This window comes from Sabethes cyaneus, chromosome 2 (genome assembly GCF_943734655.1).
Source record: "Sabethes cyaneus chromosome 2, idSabCyanKW18_F2, whole genome shotgun sequence".
Classification (NCBI taxonomy): Eukaryota; Metazoa; Arthropoda; class Insecta; order Diptera; family Culicidae; genus Sabethes; species Sabethes cyaneus.
Genome location: NC_071354.1, coordinates 153362830 through 153387343, shown reverse-complemented (window position 1 = coordinate 153387343; position 24514 = coordinate 153362830). Strand labels below are relative to the sequence as shown.

The 24514-nt window shown below is 38.2% G+C and overlaps 1 protein-coding gene across 3 annotated transcripts in view; it reads left to right on the top strand.

The window, feature by feature from the left end:
- Positions 1–24514, top strand: part of LOC128738102 (nuclear hormone receptor FTZ-F1) — a 375537-nt gene that overhangs the window by 77283 nt on the left and 273740 nt on the right. The gene's annotated exons all lie outside the window — the stretch shown is intronic.

Here is a 24514-nt window from a genome sequence, read left to right as displayed (position 1 = left end):
TCTGTAATAATTAATAATATATATCTGATTTTAGATTAAGAACCGTCTGATTTGGAGATGCTCCAAATATCGGTTCAAAAATGACGTTAAAATTATTCGAAAAACGACAAAATGATGGAATAAAAATAACATAAAAAATGATGTAATTACACAAAACTTTGGGTACAAAAGACTAGATGCAAACAGAGAGGGACAGGGGACAGAGAGAGAGAGAATTTTTATTTTGAAATATTCGCTGCTCTTTCTCGAAGAAGCATGCGAAATTTGGAAATGGAGAAATGAAAACTCTGGAAGTTATGAGTTTTTATATCTCGCTGCGTGGGTTAATGTAAAGCGAGCGGTTACGCTTAAACGATGTTTTAACCAACGGGAAGTTTCTTAAAGGCGCCGCCTTTGATGCTTTTAAGTGTGACGTGTCGTTGAAGTGTGCGCTCGTACCCTCGTTTGCACTAACGCATAGAGAGAGAGACTGGTTCTAAAGTACAGGATGATTACGGGGCTACGATCCTACTGACTCTAGCAGTACCGTCCAACCATGATTCGAACTTAGGACTCCTGGCTTGTTAGACCTGCATTGTGCCTCGAAGCTTACTGCGGGGTATATTTACGCAATAATGACAGAGACAAATATCGCAGAAACACAAAATAAGGACATAAAAATGATATAGTAATAGTTTGCACCATTTTAGAATGGATCCAGGATTCTGAAATGGAACAAAAAGACGCTGAAATATCGGGTACTTTTTCATTTCGACGTATCTGCAGATGTGAGATTCTCTTCGTGTCTCCTCTCTTCGGCTTTTTACGGCGAACCTAATGCATTGAAAAGATAATTTTCAAAACCAGGGTTGATTTGCTCTTTTTACTTCTGTTTTGCTCTTTTGACTACAGCGCTTCAGCCAAACAGAATTCGAAAAAGTAATTTATAGGACAAGTGTAGAGTTACTTATTATCTACAATATTATTGAAGAAAGTATAGTTTAATCTTTTGTATTTATAGCGTTACAGAGCTGAAATGCCATTTGTAGCAAAAAGAGTGCTCTTTTGGCTACCAGCGGGGTATCAGCCCCATAGCGCCATAAATATAAAAGATAAAACTATACTTTCTTCAACAATATTGTAGATAATATTCAACTCTACAATTGGCCTATGCATCACTGTTTCGAATTTTGTTTGACTGGAATGCTGTAGTCGAAAGAGCAAAAATAAAGTAAAAAGTACAAATCAAGCCTGTTCAAAACATTTGGCTAGCTAGTGACTCCGGCAACCGATTCATGCAAAGCTGATGTGTCAAAATGCATTAGTACCGCCGTAAACAGCGGAAGAGAGGAGACACGAAGAGAATCTCTCATTTGCAGATACGTCAAAAACAAAAAAGTACCCGAGAAATGATAATAGCATCAATAATGTTACAAAAGGAGCTGAAACTGGTTTTAAAATAATACAAAATCGACACCATAATGCATAAAAGCTGTCATAGAACCCATAAAATAATCTATACCTATAAAGAAGGATTTCTGTCTGTCTGTCTGTCTGTCCGTATGTTACTTATAGAATCGAAAACTACTGAACCAATCGGCATGAAAATATGCACGTAGAGGTTTTTTGGGGCCAGGAAAGGTTTTAGTGATAGTTAGAAACCCCTCCCCCCACCCTAGAAGGGGGGTTCTCATACAAATGAAACACAAATTTCTGCATAACTCAACAACTAATCAAGCAAATAGAACAAAATTTGGCATGTGGGTGTTTCCGGTGACAAGAATTTATTCTATGGTAAACTGAGACCCCTCCCCTCTTTATAAGGGGAATTATAACTCCTCTCCTCTTTAAAAGGGGGGGCTTCCATACAAATTTCCTCATAACTCGAGAACTAATCAAGCAAATGGGACCAAATTTGGCATGTGAAGGTTTTCGAGGGCAAGAATATTTTCTATGTTGAATTAGGACCCCTCCCCACTTTAAGAGGGGGGCTCCTGTACCAAAGAAACACAATTTTCCTCATAACTCGAGAACTAATCAAGCAAATGGAACCAAATTTGACACGTGGGTGTTTTTAGAGACAAAAATTTTTTCTATGATGAACTGGGACCCCTCCTCACTTTAGGAGGGGGGGCTCCTATACAAATGAAATTCAAATTTCCTCATAACTCGAGAGCTAATCAAGCAATCGAAACCAAATTTGGCATGTGAAAATTTTCGAGGGCAAGAATATTTTCTATGGTGAATTAGGACCCCTCCCAACTTTAAGAAGGGGGGCTCCTATACAAACGAAATACAAATTTCCTCATAACTCGAGAACTAATCAAGCAAATGGAACCAAATTTGACACGTGGGTGTTTCTGGAGACAAAATTTTTTTCTATGATGAACTGGGACCCCTCCTCACTTTAGGAGGGGGGGCTCCTATACAAACGAAATACAAATTTCCTCTTATCTCGAAACTAATCAAGCAAATGGAACCAAATTTGGCACGTGGGTGTTTTTGGAGACAAAATTTTTTTCTATGATGAATTGGGACCCCTACCCACTTTAGGAGGGGGGGCTCCTATACAAATGAAATTCAAATTTCCTCATAACTCGAGATCTAATCAAGCAAATAGAACCAAATTTTGCATGTGGAGGTTTCTGGAGGCAAAAATATTTTCTATGGTGAATTAGGACCCCTCCCAACTTCAACAGGGGGTGCTTCTACACAAATAAAATACAAATTTCCTCATAATTCGAGAACTAATCAAGCAAATGGAACCATATTTGGCATGTGGGTGTTTTTGGAGGCAAGAATATTTTCTATTGTATATTTTCTATGGATTTTCCCACTTTAAGAGGGGGGGGGGGGGCTCCTATACAAATGAAAAACAAATTTCCTCATACCTCGAGAACTAATCAAGCAAATGGAACCAAATTTGACATGTAAGTGGTTTTGGACGCAAGATTTTTTTCTATGGTAATTGAGACCCCTCTCTTCTTTAGAAAGCGAGTTATGGCCCATCTCCCCTTTAAGAGGGTGGGCTTCCATACAAATGAAATGCAAATTTCCTCTTATCTCGAGAACTAATCAATCAAATGGAACCAAATTTGGCATGTGGGAGTTTTAGATGGCAGAAATTTTTTCTATGGTGAATTACGACCCCTTCCCCTTTTAAGAGGGGAGCTCCCATACAAATGAAATTCAAATTTTCTATAACTTGAGAACTAATCAAGTAAATGGAACCAAATTTGGCATGTGGGGGATTTTGGAGTCTTGAATTCATTTTACGATAGTTAGAGACCTCTCACCCCTGTGGTAGGGGGATATGGATTCTCATACAAATAAAACAGAAATTTTTGCGAAACTCAAAAACTAATCGAACTCGAGAAATTCGAGACTTTTCCATAAAACATTAGTCAATACAAGACCACAAAAACTATCTATAGTAACACTAGATCATTCAGGACGAGACAATCGCGAGTGTTGCCGGTGACCCGCCGTCGGAAGCGCCGCCCACTGGGGGGCTTGCAAAACTCGAGATTGTGACAAAGATCATCCGAGATTCATGATTTATGTACAACACAGGTTAATTTGTGGCAATACGAAGTTTGTCGGGTCAGCTAGTATTAAATAGATAAAAATGTTACAAAAATGAATTATAGTGTGCACAAACCAATGACACAAATACTGGCAAAAAGGGTATAAAAATTATATGACAACATCAAAATATTGGATAAAATACGACGCGAATTTTTAAAAGTTTAAGTTAAAGTATTATCAGTCAGCAATTTCCATACAAAGTGTATTTCCAAGAAATATAGAAAGAAATTAAAGAGAAAGAAGTTGAGAGACCGAGTGAGAGATATGTTATTTTATATTTTTAGTTACTAGTATACAGGGTGTTAGGTAGCTTAATGCAAATATTTCAGAGGGTGACAGAAGACCACATTTGACGAAAACAAACCTTCTACGCAGATGGTCAAATTGCAATCGTTACAGAAATATTAAACAGTTTCAATTGTTGGTTCTGTTTGCCTTAAACTAGCTCTAGTACAAAAAGCATACTAGCTAGCTCGATTCTGTTGCCTTCACTCGAAAACTGAGAAAATTCTACACCTAAAAATTGCCTCTAAACCTCCCACTTCAAGAAATTTAGAAGCAAAAAGCTTTTTTTTTTCTTTTTTTGGGTACATTTTCCACTGCGACCAGTTATTTGATCTATTGTGGCAGGCCCCAGTTTATTGTACGCCACATCAGGGTGTCGTATCACTATTAGTATGAGTGATTTCCACTTGCTGATCGACGGCATTGTCCCAATAAGGTATTATACAACGAATAAAGTTTATTGCCTTATTGGGAGAATTCATCCATACATCCGAGGGTTGTATTAAAATCATGTCAAAGAAAGTTTTTCTTTTATGAAGTAGTGCCACGCAATAACATAGTAGATGTTCCGCATTTTCACTTTCTAGCTTACAGAAGCGACACGTGTCATCTTCTAATTTTCCCAGTTGTTTTAAATGATATTTACTTGCGCAGTGGCCTGTTACGAGGCCACAGTAAGTACGTAAGTCCTTTTTAGACAGGCTAAGAAGTTTCTGGGTTATTGTTTTATTAGGAGATATAAATTTCTTTGATTGTCGAGCTGTCAGATTTTTTTTCCTTGCCTTCAATTCCGCAGTGCCCAGGGACCCAAAAAAGATTTATTGTGCTTTTTCTGGCCACCTGCTGCAGCAATTGAATGCATTCCCAAACCAGTTTAGATGAACACGAAACTGACTTCAGTGCTTTTAAAGCAGCCTGGCTGTCAGAAAATATTCATATATTTGCATTTCTATAATTTCGTCGCAGACAAACTGTAGCACATTCAATAATTGCCTGTATTTCTGCTTGAAAAACAGTCGGCCATTGGCCCATGGATATTGATATGTCGACGCCGGGGCCCGTTACGCCAGTTCCAACATTGTTGTTTAGTTTAGAACCGTCAGTGTAGAAGATTATCGATCCTGGTTGAATATTGGGTCCACCTGATTCCCCACTCCGTGCGACTTGTTTCTGTTACATGGAATAGTCGTTCAAAGTTATATTGTCTATCCATCCAGTCGTCATGCGTTAATATGGGATTAATTTTAAAATCCTTTAAGATACTGAGATGGCCCCTAAGGTCTCCATCAAAGAGCTTTTTTGTTCTCCTCAATCTTAGTGCATTTTTCTCAGCTTCTAGTTGAACAAATAAGTGCAGTGGAAGCAAACTTAAAATAGAGTCTAACGCTTTTGATAGCGTACTGCTAGTTGCTCCGGTTATGGAGATTGTAGCTAATCTTTGCAACTTCTCTAGTTTCTTCTGAGCATTTTTAATCTTTGTTTTCGGCCACCAAACTAAGGCCGCATATGTTATCCTGGGTCTTACTATTGCTGTGTAGATCCAATGAATCATTTTAGGTTTCAGTCCCCATTTATTTCCGAAAGTTTTTCTACTTATCCATAAGGCATTCATAGCCTTATTTAACACTTGATCCAAGTGTAAATTCCAGTTTAATTTGCTATCAAGAATCACTCCTAGATATTTTACTTTGGGAGAAATATTTAGTTTTGTTCCTTCTAAGTACAAGTCAGGTATTTTAGTTTTCCTTCTTCGCGTGAAAGAAATAACAGTAGTTTTTTGAGGAAGCAAAAAGCTTTGAAATAAGTGTTTACCAAGCTTATATCAAATTTCTCCTAAAAAGTCGTGATAAAGTTGATTGCTTTTAAATACCAATTCGAAGATCTGGTATTGTTCTACAATTCGTTCTTTGACGTGGAACGCCTATCTCTTTTAGTTTCGTTGAAATTTAATTTTAAACGCAACGTGTTGATTGTTAATTAATCTCTGAAAACTGCACGAACTCATACATCACGCATACCACACTAAATCACCGCGTGCGACGGACACTGCCTGACGCACATGACAAACACTAACGAAACAGACTTTTCGGGTCTCTCTGGGATGTTTCTGAAAACGATTGCAGTATTAAAATGTATCCTCCGGAAGAACTCTCGGACTTGTGACCATATGCGTAGAAGGATTTTTTTCATCAAATATGGTTCTCTATCATCCCCTGAAATATTTGCACTAAGCTGCCTAACACCCTGTATATGTATTTTGCACTTTGCTTTCGTTGTATTGGTACAAAATGAACACAAAAATGTTAAAGTGTCATTTATGTTAAAAATGAGAATCAGTAATAAATAGGTACGACAATAATGTTTGCATTAACAGTACAATAAATTATTAAAATAATTAAAACAACAGAAAAGTTTCACAGAAATGACTATCACGGTTATTTTTCGACAGATCCGTTACCAGTCGCCTGCAAATTGATTCTAGTTTTCGGAAAAAATATAAATGTGAATGAATTTCCGTATTAGAAAAAGATACAAGCGATGAAAACCCGATTTTGGTCACACCCCAGGATAAGCCCGATCAGCTCCGGTATGGATTGATCACTACGAATTTAGAAATATTCTGAAAAAAACTAGAAATTTGCTCGTGGAATGCAATTGGTTCAATCTAAAAATGTCTCATATTGTACAAGCTATGGTCGTTTAAATTTTGTGCAAGTTTTACCGGTTCCGATCGTTTTGTTCAACCCCTGCACAAACCGTTAACTCTCTAACGGGCAATATCGTAGAAACATTGCGATAAAACTAATGAGTTAATAGCACAAAAAAGTCATGGTTTGATTTTTATGATAAACTAGCTGACCCGACAAATTTCGTATTGCCACAAATTAAACTATGTTGTACATAAATCGTGAATCTCGGATGACCTTTGTCACAATCTCGAGTTTTGCAAGTTTCTGGGGAGTTCATGGGTGTTTTAATATACAAATTTTCCTCACAGTAAAGTAGAAAACAACTCCCCCCATCGCTCAGCCTGATAAAATAAAGCGGATAGCATTTAAATATTCGCCATCATTACGAACCATTTCGCCGAATACCATTTTGCGGAACACCAATTCTCGGTTGACCATAACGTGGAATATAGAGTTTCGCAGAATACCATTTCACGAAAAACCTTACGCGGGATGTACCATTTCACGGAAAATCTTTTCGTAGAAAGTACCATTTTGCAGGGGTGACCCAACTGAAGGAAAGTAATAGAAGTCAGTAGATCTAGGAAAATAAATAAACCTAGACAGAGGTGACCTCTACGGGGGGCTGCCCCCCGCAGTGGCCGTCGCTTTCGACGGCAGGTCGCCGGCAACACTCGCGGTCTATGGCTGACTAGCGCTGAATTATCTAATATTAAATCTGCCTTAAAAACCCTCCACATGCCAAATTTGGTTCCATTTGCTTGATTACTTCTAGAGTTATGAGGAAATTTGTATTTTATTTGTATAGGAGCCCCCTCCCCTCTCCTAAAGCAGGGAGAGGTTTCAATTCACCATAGAAAACATTCTTGTCTCCAAAAACATCCACATGTCAAATTTGGTTCCATTTGCTTGATTAGTTCTCGAGTCATGAGGAAATTTGTATTTCATTTGTGTGGAAGCCCCCCCCCTCCTAAAGTTGGGAGAGGTTTCAATTCACCATAGAAAAAAATCTTGTTTCCAAAAACACCCACATGTCAAATTTGGTTCCATTTGCTTGATTAGTTATCGAGTTATGATGAAATTTGTATTTCATTTGTATGGAAGCCTCCCCTCTTAAAAGGGAGAGAGGTCATTATTTCCCTCCTAAAGAGGAGAGGGGTTTCAATTAACCATTGAAAAAATGCCTACAAAAACACCCACATGCTAAATTTGGTTCCATTTGCTTGATTAGTTCTGGAGTTATGAGGAAATTTGTATTTCATTTGTATGGGAGCCTCCTCTCCTAAAGTGGGAAGGGGTTTTAATTCACCATAGAAAAAATTCTTGTCTCCAAAAACACCCACATGTAAAATTTTGTTCCATTTGCTTGATTGGTTCTCGCGTTATGCAGAAATTTGTGTTTCATTTGTATGGGAGCCCCCACTCTTAGTGGGGGGAGGGGTCTCTAACCATCGTAAGAACCTTCCCTGCCCCATAAACCCCTATATGCAAATTTTCACGCCAATCGGTTCAGTAGTTTTCGATTCTATAAGGAACATACGGACAGACAGACAGACAGAGATCCTTTTGTATAGATATAGATAATGATCAATTTTTCATTCAAAATGAATTTCGCACGTGGCTCTGAGCGAAGACCGTTTATCGCCTTAGCTGAAATTAAGCCTTAATAGCTTAAATTTCGAAATTTTATTTAATATAGAAAAAAAATGCTTCAAAACACTAAACCTTGGATGTCGCGTTGATATTGTGTACTGAAAATGAAATTACCTCTTTTTCAGTATAAACATGAAAATAACATGAAAATGTTTTATTAAAAAAAACAATTTTGCTATAAATATGTACTACATCTTACAATGTATGGAAGATTTGTAGATTATCAGTTTCTGAGATGAGATGGTCGATTTTGGCAATTTCAGTTTTTAAAGTTTGCCAAGTTGCACATACTAAGCTTCATTGAATTCTGAGAGGGCGCTGTCAGCCTTTTAGATGCGAAAGCCGTCTAAAATATAAAGGTCTATATGGCTTATGCGATTTTTATTTAATATTGATATATGGGCCGGGGGAAGAGTAAGTTTAGTTAACGTTACGTAATATAATGGGATGTAATTTAATACATAGGGAGGGAAGGGTTCAAAAACCACGATTTTTACGAATACCGGTTACGTAATTTGTGTACCATGCTTCAGATTCATTCGAGCATTTATTGTGTTCGTACAATGTTGCAACTTAAGTGTTACAAATATTTAAAATAATCTAAAAATAACGCGTCATTTTTGTATTAAATGCGTTAAATTTGTGTATATCAGAAAAATCACATAAAATTGATAAATTCAAAAATGGTACGCGTTTCTTACAAACAATAAAACTGAAACTAAACCACATTAAACTTACAATATATAATAATTTAACCAAAAACTTGACCCATTTTCCGTTGTAACGTCTCGAATTTTTTAGACATGTGATAGTTTTTGCTGAATAACTTTCTCAAATTTCACCGATCTAAAATATCGCTCTATATTCCATTAGATCATTCAATTTTCCATAGAAGTTTATGCTTTTCGTTACAAATTAGGTGCAAAAACGCTTCTTTAAGGAATAATACTGCGTGACGTTTACAACGAACTAGAAATTTATTATTTTTTTAACTTTCCCGTTAATTATAGCAGCATTACATTACTCAATCAGATAATAGATTTAAATGACTAGAAATCTACTTTCACTATTTGTTTATGGTTAGGAGTAATATGAAACATTGAATAAAAAGTAAAATTTATTAGATGGAACAAGAAAATTGATTCAAAAATTAGTTATACCAATGCAAAGAATGACCCCTTTTTAAGCCAGTTACCAGGTGTAAACAGCAAACTAGTAAACAGCTAGTTCCGGCTAATGCAGACTATATATAGCATTACATGTTACACGAAAACTTTCAAAATTATCACTATATTACGATTGCCATAGCCAGTGTGATTGCAACCTGTTGTCGGCCAAACGATTGATGAAAATTCGCAGCGAATGATAATTGAAAAACCACAAATCTTCAAAAAAAATTGTTAAAAATTATTTACAGTCATACATCGCTCTCTCGTAGATTCCAAGTGGATGTTGTATATCTTCAAGTTTTCATACTAATATTCTATAAGTTATTGTTTTCTGTTTTCAACAACCTGAAATTATGTTTCCTATTTAAGTATATTTTAATCGTCAATAAAACCGAGCTATTAATACAAAGTGGAGCAAAACGTGTAAATCAATTATATTGACTCTAGCTACGAGGATTTGAGCCTTCGATTCCAAGTAGAACAACTCCGTCATCAGTCAGAACAAACACGCGTATCAATCCGCGAATCCTGACTGGCACTGGTCCGGTTCCGATAGCCATGGCTCTGCACTATGTACATACATAGGTGTATGGTGCCTGCTTCAGAGAAAGCGAAAACGGTGTCACTGCCAGCAGGTTAGTAGAACGCCGCAATAGTGCCGGTACTGGCGGGCGATGCGGTGGTAATGTACTATGCCCGAGCTAGCTCCCCCGCACCGCGAAACGCAACGCACTACCTTGCCACATATATCGATTACGTGTTGGCAGCAGCGCTCTGTATATTAACACCGCCCGACCACACCGCGCGACTAGAGGTGTTGGTTGTTGGCTCATTTGTAGTCGCGTTCACCCGTTGGCAGCAGCTGCGTCAGCGATCGACAGCCAGTAGGAAGATGATGACGGTTCGCTTGAGTGGCTTGTCACTGGGCCCGTCTGTCTCAGTCTCGATGGTACAAAAAAGTATACTACCTAGGTAAAATGCAACAGTGCGGGCTATTAGTCGTAGCGCACACTACAAAAATAACATAAACTGGGTGACTATTAAAAGACAACAAACAGAGATATCACTCTCACTTTCTACAGGAAATGCGATTGAGGTGTCCAAATTTATGCTTGTTTTATTTTACTCGAATCATTAAACGTCAGCATCAATCTACCTAGACATCCCCGGATTGAACTGCAAATTGTGTTGTCTGCTAGTGTCCCACCAATTCACTCACTCAATAATTCATATTATTTGAAGCCGATTTTCTAACGCACTGAAATTATCTATGCTTCCTTTCGAAACAGGAAATAGCCTTCATTGTATGTACCTACTGCTTGACTATCGTGCGTGCCTTAGACAACTGCCAGAGGTAGAGGCATGTATCCGTTCGAAGCCACACGACTGTTTTCGGGGGGACGAGTGGGTGGCTGAAATAAGCCCTGGTGGTGACACAACTTTTATGATGGTTCGAAAATTTAAGCATGCGGAAAGGTGCCTAGTACTGAGGAATTACATATTTTCGGTTTAACCTGGCTCCCCATCCCCTCGCGCGCGGTGGTTTAGCTTTTTTTTGTTAGTTTCCCAATTTACGTTTCGTTATGTAACCGACAACAAGCACACGAACCCGTGTGCGAGAGCACGACGCGACACGCCACATTGTTGGGCCAGCCAACAATCGAATTTCGTATCTAGGTTAACGTAAAATCGTGTTTGTGGTTTGTGATATCGGAAAAAAGAAACTTATTATAATCGCCGAAATTCGTTTTTCGGTGTTGTCATGTGTCATTAAAAATTGACACCGCATGTATATTACCTGGTCACGTAATTTTTATGGGTGCCACTAAGAGGGATCTAATTTGAAAATAATTCAAAACTTGTAAGCACTAACGGAAAATGAACAATGCGAATGGAACATTTAATGGTTCAATCCAATATTAATATTCACGGTTTGTGGTCTCAACATTCGCAAGGTAATTATGATTTGTATTCCAGTCAATATTACGATAATTTCAATTCCAAAATACCTCACTGTCGGTTGCGAAATTATTACGACTTCCTTCAAACCAGTGGAATTTTTTACCTCCGAAGGACCTCAAGTTTTATCAAACAAATTAAACAATAACAAACCAACCAATTCTGAATAAAATATGAAAAAATTCTCTTTGTTTATTTATTTATCAATTCATCAAAACAACAAAGCTTTAGGTTATAAACGTCTTCAAAGACTTGATTTTTCTTTATCGACAAACTTCGCAGTCGGATATTAGAAGAGTAATTCTCACTGAAACGGGGCCTACTGACTGACACGAGCTCTTTAATTATTGAAACTTTTGCACTTGATTGGTTGAATAGGGTGAAAAAATAAGAATTTCACTTCTAATACCTAGAAACAATGGACCCCTCCTTCGCCAGGGGGCCCGATAGTTTCAAAAAAGTTGAATTTTAAGCAAACCTTGAGATCTATATGTTGTGATATTCCCTAAATTTGCAATGAAACAACTAACAAATGACATGGTTCTGTAAAGAAGAAAACCAGAGCATTCAAATGAAGTAAATTTTTTTGGGGCCATCTTGGATTTGGTCGCCATATTGGGTTTTATCAAAAAATCGCCGTTTTCACCATGAGCCCCCAACCGATTTTAATTTTAAGACCACCATTAGAAAGCTGAGATAAAATTCAATGAGAAACATTCAAAAAATTAGATGTGCATTGGCATTAACTAAATGAAACAACCAATTATCTGTAGCAAGGTTCACAATTTACATATAATTCTTGTGACATTTCCAAAATTTGCTATGAAATAAACACATCACATCAAATATGAGTAAAAGAAAGAATTTTCTATTTTTTAAATTAAATATTGAGCGGATCTTATGGTCAGTACAATTAATTCATTCATTCTTTTACTCAAATTCTTCAAATATCAAGTCACATAACCTAGATGGCCAATTTACGGGCCCAAAACAAGAGTTTAATAACTCACCTCTCAGTGGATTCATAGATTTGTCTGCGGTGTGGCAAGTAGCGCCGTCTTATTGAAACCACATATCGGCCAAACCAAGTGCTTTTCTTTAGGTTAAAAAAACCTGTAAACATCGACCGATAGTGGACTCTTTTTACAGTAATACGCTGGCCATCTCCATTTTCGAAAAAATAACCCGCGCAAAATATTGTTTATAAATGCCATCACACTTAAAATGACGATTTTGTTTGTCGTCGGTACCATTTAACCGGAAATGAGTTATGTTACTAAACGCAACTTTTCGTTATAAAATCGAATGTTCTGCTAGCTACATAGAGATAGCGGGATTATTGCATTAGCGCCGAAATTGTCCTGTACTCTAATAGCCGGCTGTAAAGTCTGTCCATAAAGAAGGGTCAAGCCTTAGAAAGACGTTTAAGCCCAAGACTTTGCTTTTTTTGCGAATCTTCTTCAATTTGATCTAAGTCCTACTCACCAGCAATTCGGCAATGAACGAACTGTATTTTAAGTATATGGTTTAAGGTCAAAATCCTTGCGTAAAATCTTCCACAACGAACAAAATATGGTTTGAATTTGGGAAATTTGCCGTCCTTACTCTTCCTATGATTTCTAAAGCAAAATTGAGAAGAAACCATAAAACTGCCTTCAAATTGCAGTAATGTTCCGATTTTGTCAGCCCCATGTTGAGTTTTGGGCTGACAAAATGGGGAAACTGAGAAAATCGGGAAATTTTTTTTTCGAAAATTTTTTCAAAATTCAAAACTTAAGACCTTGCAATATCAAAGACTTTTACTAAAAATTAAATTTTAACCCTCAATTGGTCAACCGAAAAGCACATTAAACCGGGCCCAGCACGCTGGTCCAGAACCTTTTTCGGTGCTCATTAGCTTTGAGCGGGAAAACTTGGTTTTAGGTTTATGAAAACTTTGGAAGAGTTTTTTAAAATTAAAAGTTCTATCGTCCAGTGGAATTCAAATTTTGATTAATCCCCCTAAAAGTGCAATAAAAAATTTATTTTCCTTCAGTTTCTTCAGTTGTTATATTGAACACATTGATGTGTTCTACAAAGTTTTACAACATATTATTACAAGAAATTTTGCTGAAGACAGTAACCTTCTATCTCTTCAGCAAAGATAGAAAGATCCTATTTGTCATAAATGAAAAATCGTTAAAATCAGTTTTTCTATTTTAGCTGTTTTTATAGTTGTTGTTTGACTTTTTCCTGTTTTACAAAGTTGTACAAATAGTAAAAATACACAACATTGCTGAATATAGTATACCTCCATCTTTGCTTATTTAGGAACAGTAAAACTTTTACTATAAAAATCCCCTAATTTTGACCTCGAATTACTCGCAAGAAGGCAGCATTTTATTCAAAAACTCTCTCCAGAGAATCAGAATAGTTTCAAGCCGGCTGAAAAGTTTTATAAATGTAACTGTATTTGCTTGTAACTTCTGTTTTCTTCTAGGGGTTTCGTAGCTGTCGAAATGAGCATAAGAGTTTTGCTCCTAAGTTTTTGACGTAGAGCTAAGCTTTCCCACAATTTTTCATTTGCTGAGAGAGAAAGCGAATGAACGACTCTCACGAATATCCACCCGTACGCACCAATCGGAGACACAAAATTGGCGGAGACAGCGCCATGTCGGTCGGCACTAGAGCTAATCCATCTAATGGTGCCTTGAATGCCTATCAAAGTTCAATTTTCAAGGTCCAATTGCTTCATATATTTTCATATAGTGATCGGTTTGCTCCCCGGGCAGGGACGGCAATTTGACACACCTTCAATTTCTTGCAATTTCGATTTCTGTTCAAGAACAACTGTAGCTAAACTGTACTGAAAAAGTGTGTAACGACCACTTATCTCGAGCGATTGTAGGTACAAATCCCAAACAGCACAGTTTTTGCACTCATGGCCACAGAAACTTATTTATGACAGAATCTAGTCATAAATCGGTTGCTGCTACGGGTTTGTAACAACTGTGATCTATATCATGTGATATTTTCTAAATTTCCAGTAAAACAACTCGGAAATTGCACGATTCTGTAAAGAAGAACAACTGGGCTTTTGCCAAAATTGCCGTTTCGCCATGAGCCCCCCACTCATTTTTTAAATTTTAAGACCATCATTGGAAAGCCCGTCCAGTTAGCTTCGGGGTACGATGCTGGCCTAACAAGCCAGTCGTCGTACGTTCGAATCTCGGGTGGGAGGTGCTGCTATAAAGTCAGTAGGATCGTTGCACTAGCCCCGTAATTGTCTTGTACTCTAATAACCGGCTGCGAAGTCTGTCGATAAAGAAGGGTCAAGTTCTCAATACGACGTTTATATCCATGGCTTTGCTTTGCTTTTTATTGGAAAGCTGAGAAAAAATGCTACCAGAAACCAGTGTTGAAAAATTCATAGCAGCAAAAAACTCAATGAGATTTCAAGAACAAGAAATTTCTACTTTGATCAGAAGCGCCGAACTCACATATGAATTTCTCTCGCTATCATATGCGATGTCTCTGTTGCTATGCGATGTGAACCAAATTCAGCTATAAGAATTTTGCTTACTCCTTCCACAGCTGGCATTTCATACAACAAACCAGAGAGCGAAAGAGAATTAACCGTCAGAGAAAACATCAGCTGCGAAAAAAGCTAGCACACATTCATGAATGAAGATGGCAAACAAATTGACAGAATTTACATTTTTCCTTCGCGGGAATCGACATTTTCTTAACTAGAAAGTAAAAAACCTAATAAGAATTAGATAAACATGTAGTTTAAATGTGTGTTTTAGTTTAACTTTACGATTTATTTAGAGATGCATTCTCTTACGCTCAGTCATAGTTACGTATCGCCAGAGAGAATGCCTATGCTGTTCAACAACGAATTTGTATGTATAGGTGTATAGCTCCGGGTAGCAGTTGAAGCAAAGCAGAATATGATCAAGCGAGAAGAAATATGTGTGAGTTTTGTACTTCTTGCTATAAAAACAGAAAAACTCACGCGTGAGTTCTCCGCTACATCTCGTTCCACCTGGTTCTGGTGGTGGGTTCCATGTTCTCGGAGGTGGCAAAGTCAATAAGTCTTAGGCCCATTTCGTTGGCCCGCGAGTGTACGTTGAACCCTGTAATCACCAGTTTGTATTCATCCTCCTGGCCGACACGAGCGTTGAAATCCCCGATGACGATCTTACTGTCTGGACAACGGTCATATTCACGCTCCAGCTGTACATAGAATTTCTCCTGGTCATCATTGAGTCATTTTGAGATAAGCGCGGTGCACATTGATGAAGTGTATGTTGAACAACCGGTCCTGGTGATTGGTCGAAGGCTGCACAAAGAACCAATTGAGTGTTGCTTGGGAATTACATGACATTCTCATTGTGCAACTTCTACTGGTTCAATACTTTGAAAATTGACCAATAACGACACCGGCCACGACCAAGAGGCTGTACTCAGCGGAAAAGGAAGGAATATTAGTCTGATACTCGTTGTTGCTAGACACCGTGGGTACTACTGCATCTCCACAAGTATTACGGAATAGGATTTGTGTTAGTAGGGGAAGGGAAGATACAAATCAGGAATCACCTTGGCACATAGTATGATCTAACGAAGCGAAGGGCGCGTCAGCGATTACATTATTATAAATTGTCGTTTAGAAAGTTCGTGCGACCTATTTGAACATTTATTTCTGTAACTAGGACATAGACTATTCCCTCGCAAATCCACTGTACGGTCGGAAAATATTGTGTTCGTCTTGTTAGATGAGGTTGGCGATTTATCACGATAAATAATGAAATTAGCTTTCGCAAAATCACGCGTTCTAATTCGTTTACATTGAAAACTTCACTGCTTCGCGAATTTATCGTTTCATAACAATCATGCAAGTAACATATCTGGGCGCCCGGCCACCACGACCCGGGACCCCTGTGTTCAGCTCTACACTTGAATCAAATATAATTGTAAATACGAACTACTATTCAAAACTGCTGACTCGAATTTAAAACTGCGTAATTGTCACGGCTTAGTAAAAATGTTGTCAAAGGTTTTTGCAACGAACGAGGCACGAAAGTAAGCGACACTGATCCCTTACAATAAAATACTCATAACCTGAGCGCCTCAGCAAACTGAAAACAATAATTTGCTTCATGCATGATTAGAACAAAATTAAAATAAGAATAATGACCATCGCAGAACAATTTCAAATTCTTGAAGATTTTTATGAAGATGTAGATAACCACACAGTGCCTCCCAGTTGGCTTCGAGGTATGACGCTGGTCTAATAAGCCAGCCGTCGTATGTTCGAATCTCGGCTAGGAGGGGCTGTTAGAGTCAATAGGATCGTAGCAACTGGCCCTGCAATTGTCCTGCACTCTAACAGCTGGCTGCGAAGTCTGTCGTATAAAAACAGAAGGTCAAGTTTCGATAACGGAATGTAGCACCTAGACTTTGCTTTAGTTAACCACACATTGCTAATTGGCTCACATTATCTGACAACAAAAACTAGGAACAGTGAAACCAATGAAGTACTTCTTGAAACTTATAGTCTCAAAGTTGTTCCTCTTACCAACGCAAATATGTAGAGATATTGTGAGCACTAGCATTAGCTCAAACTAGGCAAAATGTATATACATCTTAACATCTTAACCCAGTGACTCAAACTTCAACTATGACCCTTATTTCGTCAGAGCAATAAAAACACTTTAACAATCGGGCAGTAGCCGCTGTCCACGAACAAAGGGAAATAACTTCCCTAACCGAACCAACTCAATCGACGACAGACAATCCCTTCAACTTGCTAAATCAGGTATGTTCGCACGGCGCATACAATAAATGCATAAAGCCACCGACGAATAGACGAATTACATAACCATCCGCACACCAGTCGATTCCAAGAGACTGCCCAAATCGAATTTCACATCATGCGTACCAGTAAAGATCAGCGGATCCGACAACGTACGTACGAACGTACGGCTACGGTGCGCTGAATTTCTGTCGGAAGGGACAAATCGAAGAGGCGGTCCTGAGCTTAAAAAAGTTTGTAGGTATGTTATAACCCCATCACTGTCGACAATAATCAGACACGTAAATCAGGTTTCCAGTCACACGCGCTCGCTGGCCCGCATCAGCCAAAATGGCATGCTGGTCCCACATGTGCCAGTTTTGACAGTGGGCAATAGGTGGGTCACTTCATTCTAAAATCGGTCCACCGATGTCTATGGCCTAAATTATAATTTTCAATCAATTATCACATATATTAATCTTTTCAAAATGATAATCAGTTTTGTGTCGAAAATGGATTCTTGGGCCCATAAACCAGTTGTGATGTCATACCTACTTCATCACTTTCGAATCCACTAGACTATGGCCCACAGCGTGCACCTCCATTCAAATTTGTCGTGCAGAGTAGTATGGTAAATACCCGAATAAGTGTCGTCATCAACGTTGACCACACCACGCTCCAGACCATCAAACCGCCGAGGCAGACAATGATAATGATCACGATCGAGTGACATCACAAACCCACAAAAAAAACACGCAAATCCGGACGCGTGCAGCACTATTTCGTACACAAGCATATACCTACCCACAATAAAAGTAGCCAAAAATTCAACTGAAAAGTTTTCACTTTTCGACCTTTGTTTATTTTGTTCCGCAAACTTCGTTTGCTGAAAAAAAATATAAAGCTGATCTGAGATACTCCACTCAACAACGGGTGATCGGCGGGCGACAAAACGAGGATGGAAAAGCATGTTGTATGGAATTGAACCAAGCCCCAGAAAGAGCTAGCGGGATGCGCGGGGATCCATTCGAACGCACTGAGGTACACACGTACAGGTTGCCAGGCAGAAACAAAGACTGTCGTCGGCCATGGTTTGCCGAAATGAAAGTGAAACTTAGTCTGCTTTTGTTTGGGCGCTTGATCGCCGTTGTCGTCGTTGTTGTCCTATGAACGGTTTTCGTTAATACCTTCCCACGTGAGCAACATTTTTTTGTCGACGACCAGCGTACATGGCTGAGGCTGAAAGGATTACACGGACTTACGCCAAAATTTGCGGCTTATGTAATTTCTGAATATTGCCAGTTAATTACGATTGTTAGTTTTGTGGAACACTATCCATCGTGTACCCGTCGAATTTACTAGGACAATAGCATTGAATACTAAATTCTATTTATTAAACCCTAACTTCCTACAATACGAATAGTTTTTTGCGGATTTTTGCTCGGTATGTATTCCCCGTGTGAAAACATGAGTCTTAGACCGTAATAGTAATCAAACTTATTCACCATGGCAGGAATTCTATGTCACTTATCTTCAGCTCACACAGTTTGGAATTCTGATTGCGTTTAATAACTGCTTCCAACGATTCTGATTTCAACCATTTTCCCGAATATTCTTTCAATCTTAAAGCCCACTCAAAACATTTTTTAACCAAATTTCTCCTGATGTTATAGCATAAGGATTTTTTCCTTAGAAATAGGTGGAAAAATACGAAGTGGATCCGAATGTGTATGAGTGTATGTGACGCTTGACTTTAGTCGTCTGTTAGGAAAAATTGGAATAGAACCGAAGCTCTTGAAATGGCTTTAGTCATACCTGAGTAGGAGCGAAGAGCAAAATAATATCAAAATGTGTTATTGGAAATCGAATAACACATATCAAAATTTGGTTTTGTTTTGGCTGACATAGTTGGTAAAATAACAAAAAATAATATCAAATTTTTTCTCTTTTAAGGCCAAAAGAATAACTCCTTGTGTTATTTGTTTAACGAATGAGTTTAACCGTTATGTGTTCGACAGGGTAGCCGGGTACCTTTTCAGATTTCAAAGTAAGAAATTTTAAAGTGTTCTTCGACCCAGGATACTGAAACTCCGTGACATCTCAGAACTCGCTAAATTACAACTTTTTATAAAATAAGTTTTCATGTAGCACTTAAGGGGGAGGAAAGGGAGGGCTTCGAAATTTTTTACCCTTTAAGTGCTCGACAAGGGTACCCGGGTACCCACAAATTGCAATGCTTGTAACTTTGGCAATATTTGACCGATTTGGACCAACTTACCACCTAAAGATTCAGAAACTTATCCACTACTAGTGGGGTTACAACAGAACCGGAAGTGGTTTATCTGGTTTCCGGAAATCCGGTATTCCGAGGATGTGTTCCAGAATTAAAGCTAAAAATTGCTGAAAAGGATTTTTCTATCTTCGCTAAAGAGATAGAAGGTTACTGTCTTCTGGAAAAATTCTTGTAATAATATGCTCTAAAACATTGCAGAACCCGTAAATGTGTTATATTGAAACTGAAAAAAAATAAAAATTTTATTTCACTTTTAGGGGGATTAATCAAAATTTTAATTTCGCCAAACGATAGAACTTTTAATTTCAAGAAACTCTTCCAAAGCCGTCATAAACCTGAAATCAAGTTTTTCACTCAAAAATGTAATACGCACGTTTATTTGGTTTTGAACCACTGTGAAGCCCCACGGGAATATGTTCCGGAATGGCCATGCCGGGGCAAAATCATCAGATAGAGTTAAAACAATGAAAAACGACCTTCCGTAGTAATTTCATGAATTTAGATACCCATATTGCCAGTGTTGCAATCCGAACAGTTCTGTGGCCACAGGAGGTCCCATGGGAACTTGTTCCAGAATGGCCATTCCGAGGATAAATCATTATACTGGTTTAAAACTATGAAAAATGACCTTTCGGAGTGATTTGAGCAATTTTGGATACCCATATTACTATGATTACATCAAAAATCTTAAAAAGCGCCTTAATTCCGGAACACACTCTCGGAATACCGGATTTCCGGGAATCAGATGAACCACTTCCGGATCTGTTGCAACCTTACTGAAAGTGGATAAGTTCCTAAATCTTTAGGTGGTAAGATGGTCCAAATCGGTCAAATATTGCCAAAGTTACAAGCGTTTCAATTTGTGGGTACCCGGGTACCCTTGTCGAGCACTTAAAGGTGTTTTTTTTGTCGAACACATAACGGTTAACGGGTTTAACGGGTGGCAACTAAAATTTTGGAATTTTTTACTCAAGCTGTCAAAAAAAGACAAAGGTACATGAAGAAGATCTGATTTACCGAAATTAAAGATACATTATCCATTGTTGAAAAAAAATTAGTGTACATTTGAAAACGGTCCGTAATCGGCTGTTCGGCGAAGCTTTCGTTTGACGTCCAATCAAGAGCGTTGTACGGCCGTCATGTCAACTTTGCGAATGCATCTCTTAATTCTACCAATCAACTGTTTGCAATTCGTGGCTCTCCAGTTATTTTTGTACTCCAAGGATCGAATAGGTATTCAGGAACGATTGTGTTTTTTTTGGCGTAAAGCGATGGTGCTCTACCCGGCCAAAAAACGTATTGCCCATCTGCATGATGTTTTTGTAGAAACGGGATCAAAATTTTCTTCAAATATTCGTCTGGTGCATCTTATTTGATAGCCAATAGCGAATAGTTTTTGGGCATCTTAGGATATGGTAACCAGTCAAAGCTGCAACATACTCGCTTGTTAAAAGTTTTAGTATACTTTATACCGAGATTATTGTTGCATTTCGTAGAAGTGTACAACGCGCTCCCGAAATGCTTCTTGTTTCGACGCCATTTTTCAAGTTATTCAAGTCACCTCAGGGGTTCCCCAAGGTTTCCACTTAGGGCCACTTCTTTTCATTTTACACATGAATGATATTTCCTTTATACTTAACCACTCAAAAGTACTTGTATATACAGACGACATGAGAATATATATGATAATAAAAAATGCCCATGACGTTGCTGTATTTCAGAATGAAGTCAATGTATTCTATACATGGTGCAACAAATCTTTACTAAACCAGGACCTCTTTGGAACAGTGACACGGAGCTAGATCCAGCCGGAAGATCATAGGGCCCTCGTGTTGCTTCAACAGAGGAAGCAGACGCATCTGTAGACACTCCTTGAGGTAGATCTGCCCATGTACAGTCTCGGTAGTCACTAACGATGCACTCCATTTACCACATGAGCAGATCACTTGCCAAATCATGTATTTCTTGGCAAACTTTGAAAGTTTCTGCATCCTTACTTCCTAGTCTCAGTAAGTCTCATCATTCATGATGAAAGAGTTGAGGATTTTTAAGGTACTTGCGCAATGTATTGCGTCGTTGCTTTTTAGGTGACGCTATTTTTTTCCAAGTTTCGAAAAACTGACCGCGATTAAAATAAAGTGTAAACAATATACTCTAAACTACTTCTACTCAAATTTTCAAGAGAAAATATCCAATGGGTAATTCTTACAGCGACACCCTTTATTATTGTATGTAGTCTAAAAAATAATGGAAATGGAAATAAAAAAGTAAACAGAACAACCTGAAATAATGCTTTATAAAACTTTTATAAAATACTCACGAATTTATATGCTAGTTTATTTATAGTGTAAACTTTGAAATGTGAAGAATTAATAAAAGTCTCGTTTCACAGCCTCGTTTGTTTATTTCGCACTAATTCATTTTTGTGTGAGTCAACAAAAATGTACTTGGGAAATAAAAAACTAAACACTGTTTAGTAAACAGTATTCAAAATGAACTAATGCAAGCGTACCGGTGCTCGTAGATAATGTATTCCAGTATTTCGTATGCCCTCCATGATGCTCCATGTTCCAGCATGCTGCTTGGAAACCATAACACCGTTCAGATTTCTCCGCGAATCCACAGGAATCTTGTTATACAGTATTGTCCGCCGATGCTCAATGGAGTTAAGATCTGGTGACTGGGGAGGCCAGTCGAGCATTTTCTTATTTTTCGATAAGAAATAGCGCTTGCAACCCTCGACGTGTGCTTACGGTTGTTATTCTGTTGGAAAGCATGCTTACTCAAATTCATTTTTCTGAGTGATGGCTTCAAGTTTTTCCTCCAAGATCTTCACGTATGATTCACCAGTCATCTTTACATCAATCCTGAGAATATTATCAAGCCCGCTTCAGGAGAAGCAGGTAGTGATCCTGCTCCGTGCTTAACTGTTGTTTGAGTAAATTTGGATTGCAGACGTTCTGACTTCAGACAACATGTTCGCTGACGCCTCTTGGTGTTTTTAAGTTCAAACTTGCTCTCGTCAACCCATACGATTGTCTTCCAAAAGATATTGACGTTTCTTAGCAGATGTTCCTTCATTCCAAGCAGCATTGTAACCCCGCTTCTTGAAGTCGGTTGCTTACAGCTTATGCTGGTGTTGTTGAGATTTAAGTGTTCCTGGATTTCTCTGCAGGATTTGTCGGAATCTGACCGAGCTGCACGTCGAATAACGTGATCTGTATGAACTGAGGTCTTTCGAAGCCTTCCACTTCCGGATTTTGGCTTTACCATGCCAAGTGTATTCTACTTTTCCGTTATTTTCAAAATCCCTCCGACGGAAATACTATATTTTTCTACTGTTTTACGCTAGCTGGCGTTTCGTTTCACGTAGCAAACAGTCGCCCTCGGAATTTGCAGATTGCAGATTTTCCGCCCATTGCTTAGATATCTTCGAAATATTCTAATATTGTTATCCAATATTGACGTAACTTAGCGGGATCTAATTTATGTAGCTCTTTCACGCTGTTGCTACTGGAAGAAAGTTGAATTCCGGAAAATACTACACCGGAATTGACCAAAACGTTTTTGTTTACTTTTTAACGGGTGGCAACTAATATTTTGGAATTTCTTTCTCAAGCTGTCAAAAAAAGGGCAAAGATACATGAAGAAGATCTGATTTACCGAAATTAAAGATACATTATCCATTGTTGAAAAAAAATTAGTATACATTTGAAAACGGTCCGTAATCGGCTGTTCGGCGAAGCTTTCGTTTGACGTCCAATCAAGAGCGTTGTACGGCCGTCATGTCAACTTTGCGAATGCATCTCTTAATTCTACCAATCAACTGTTTGCAATTCGTGGCCCTCCAGTTATTTTTGTACACCAAGGAAATCCTGAAGAAATCTTTGATTGGGCGCGCTGAAAAATGGGTAAAAATGGGATCGAATGGCTATTCAGGAACGATTGTGTTTTTTGGCGTAATGCGATGATGCTCTATCCGGTCAAAACACGTATTGTCCATCTGCATGATGTTTTTGTAGAAACGGGATCAAAATTTTCTTCAAACGTTCATCTGGAGCATCTTAATTGATAGCCAAACCAGAGGGCTTGTTGTTGAAGAAACAAGAAAGAGAACGATGTCCTTCTGCGTCCATAGTTTTGGCTGGTCTTCCACTACCTTGCTTGCGAATAGTTGTTGGGCATCTTAGGATATGGTAAACAGTCGAAGCCGCAACATCTTTGCTTTTTAAATGTTGTACCGTATACTTTTTGCCGAGATTTCTGTTGCAGTTCGTAGAAGACAAGCACGAGGCAAATTACGGCACAGTCCTAGTCCTGCGGTCCTGGAACCTATTGTACTGGGTAAAAAGCATCCTTTCCACACTGCAGGTTTAAGAGCTGCTGCTAGCGAATGAACCTAAGCGGCTTAAGTTTTGCAGGATTATGCAAGCAAAAGTGGCAGTGAACCCTCAATTTATGAAAAACATCGTTATTTTTCATACGAGTCAGAATGTGTTCATCGCATGCGGTAATCTAGTGTAATATGCGGGATGTATGAATTCTTGCAGTTTTCAGATACTAATTCAACACCCAAAACCATACGTTTAAAACAAAATTGCAACGAAACGAAAAGAGATAGAAGTTTACGTCAAAGAACGAATTATAGAACGGTACAAGAGCTTCAAATTGATGAATAACAGCAATCAGTTTTATCACACATTTTTAGGAGAAATTCGATAAAAATGTCTTGAGGAACACTTATTTCAAAGCTTTTTGCTTCTAAATGAAGGAGGCTTAAGACCAATTTTCAGCACAAAATTACAAAATCTACCCTACCTAAAGGTAACAATTGTTTACTTTTTTATTTCCAACACTGTAACTACAGAATCAAGGTTACATAGTCCGTATAATAGCCTGTTGGATAGCACGTAGAGCAAAATAATCTTTAGCCTACAAGTTATGAACAAAAAAACTCTGCCTCGGTAGTGCTCTTTCTTGCGCAAGATGAGCTATTATAAGAAAAAGCAGTATTTGGTCAGAACAAACGTTTGTACAGAACAGAAAACGAAGTCGCTGTGAGACACAGATTTTTCCGTCTCTTTATAATTAAAGCAAATGCAAAATTCTGGGTATAAACGTC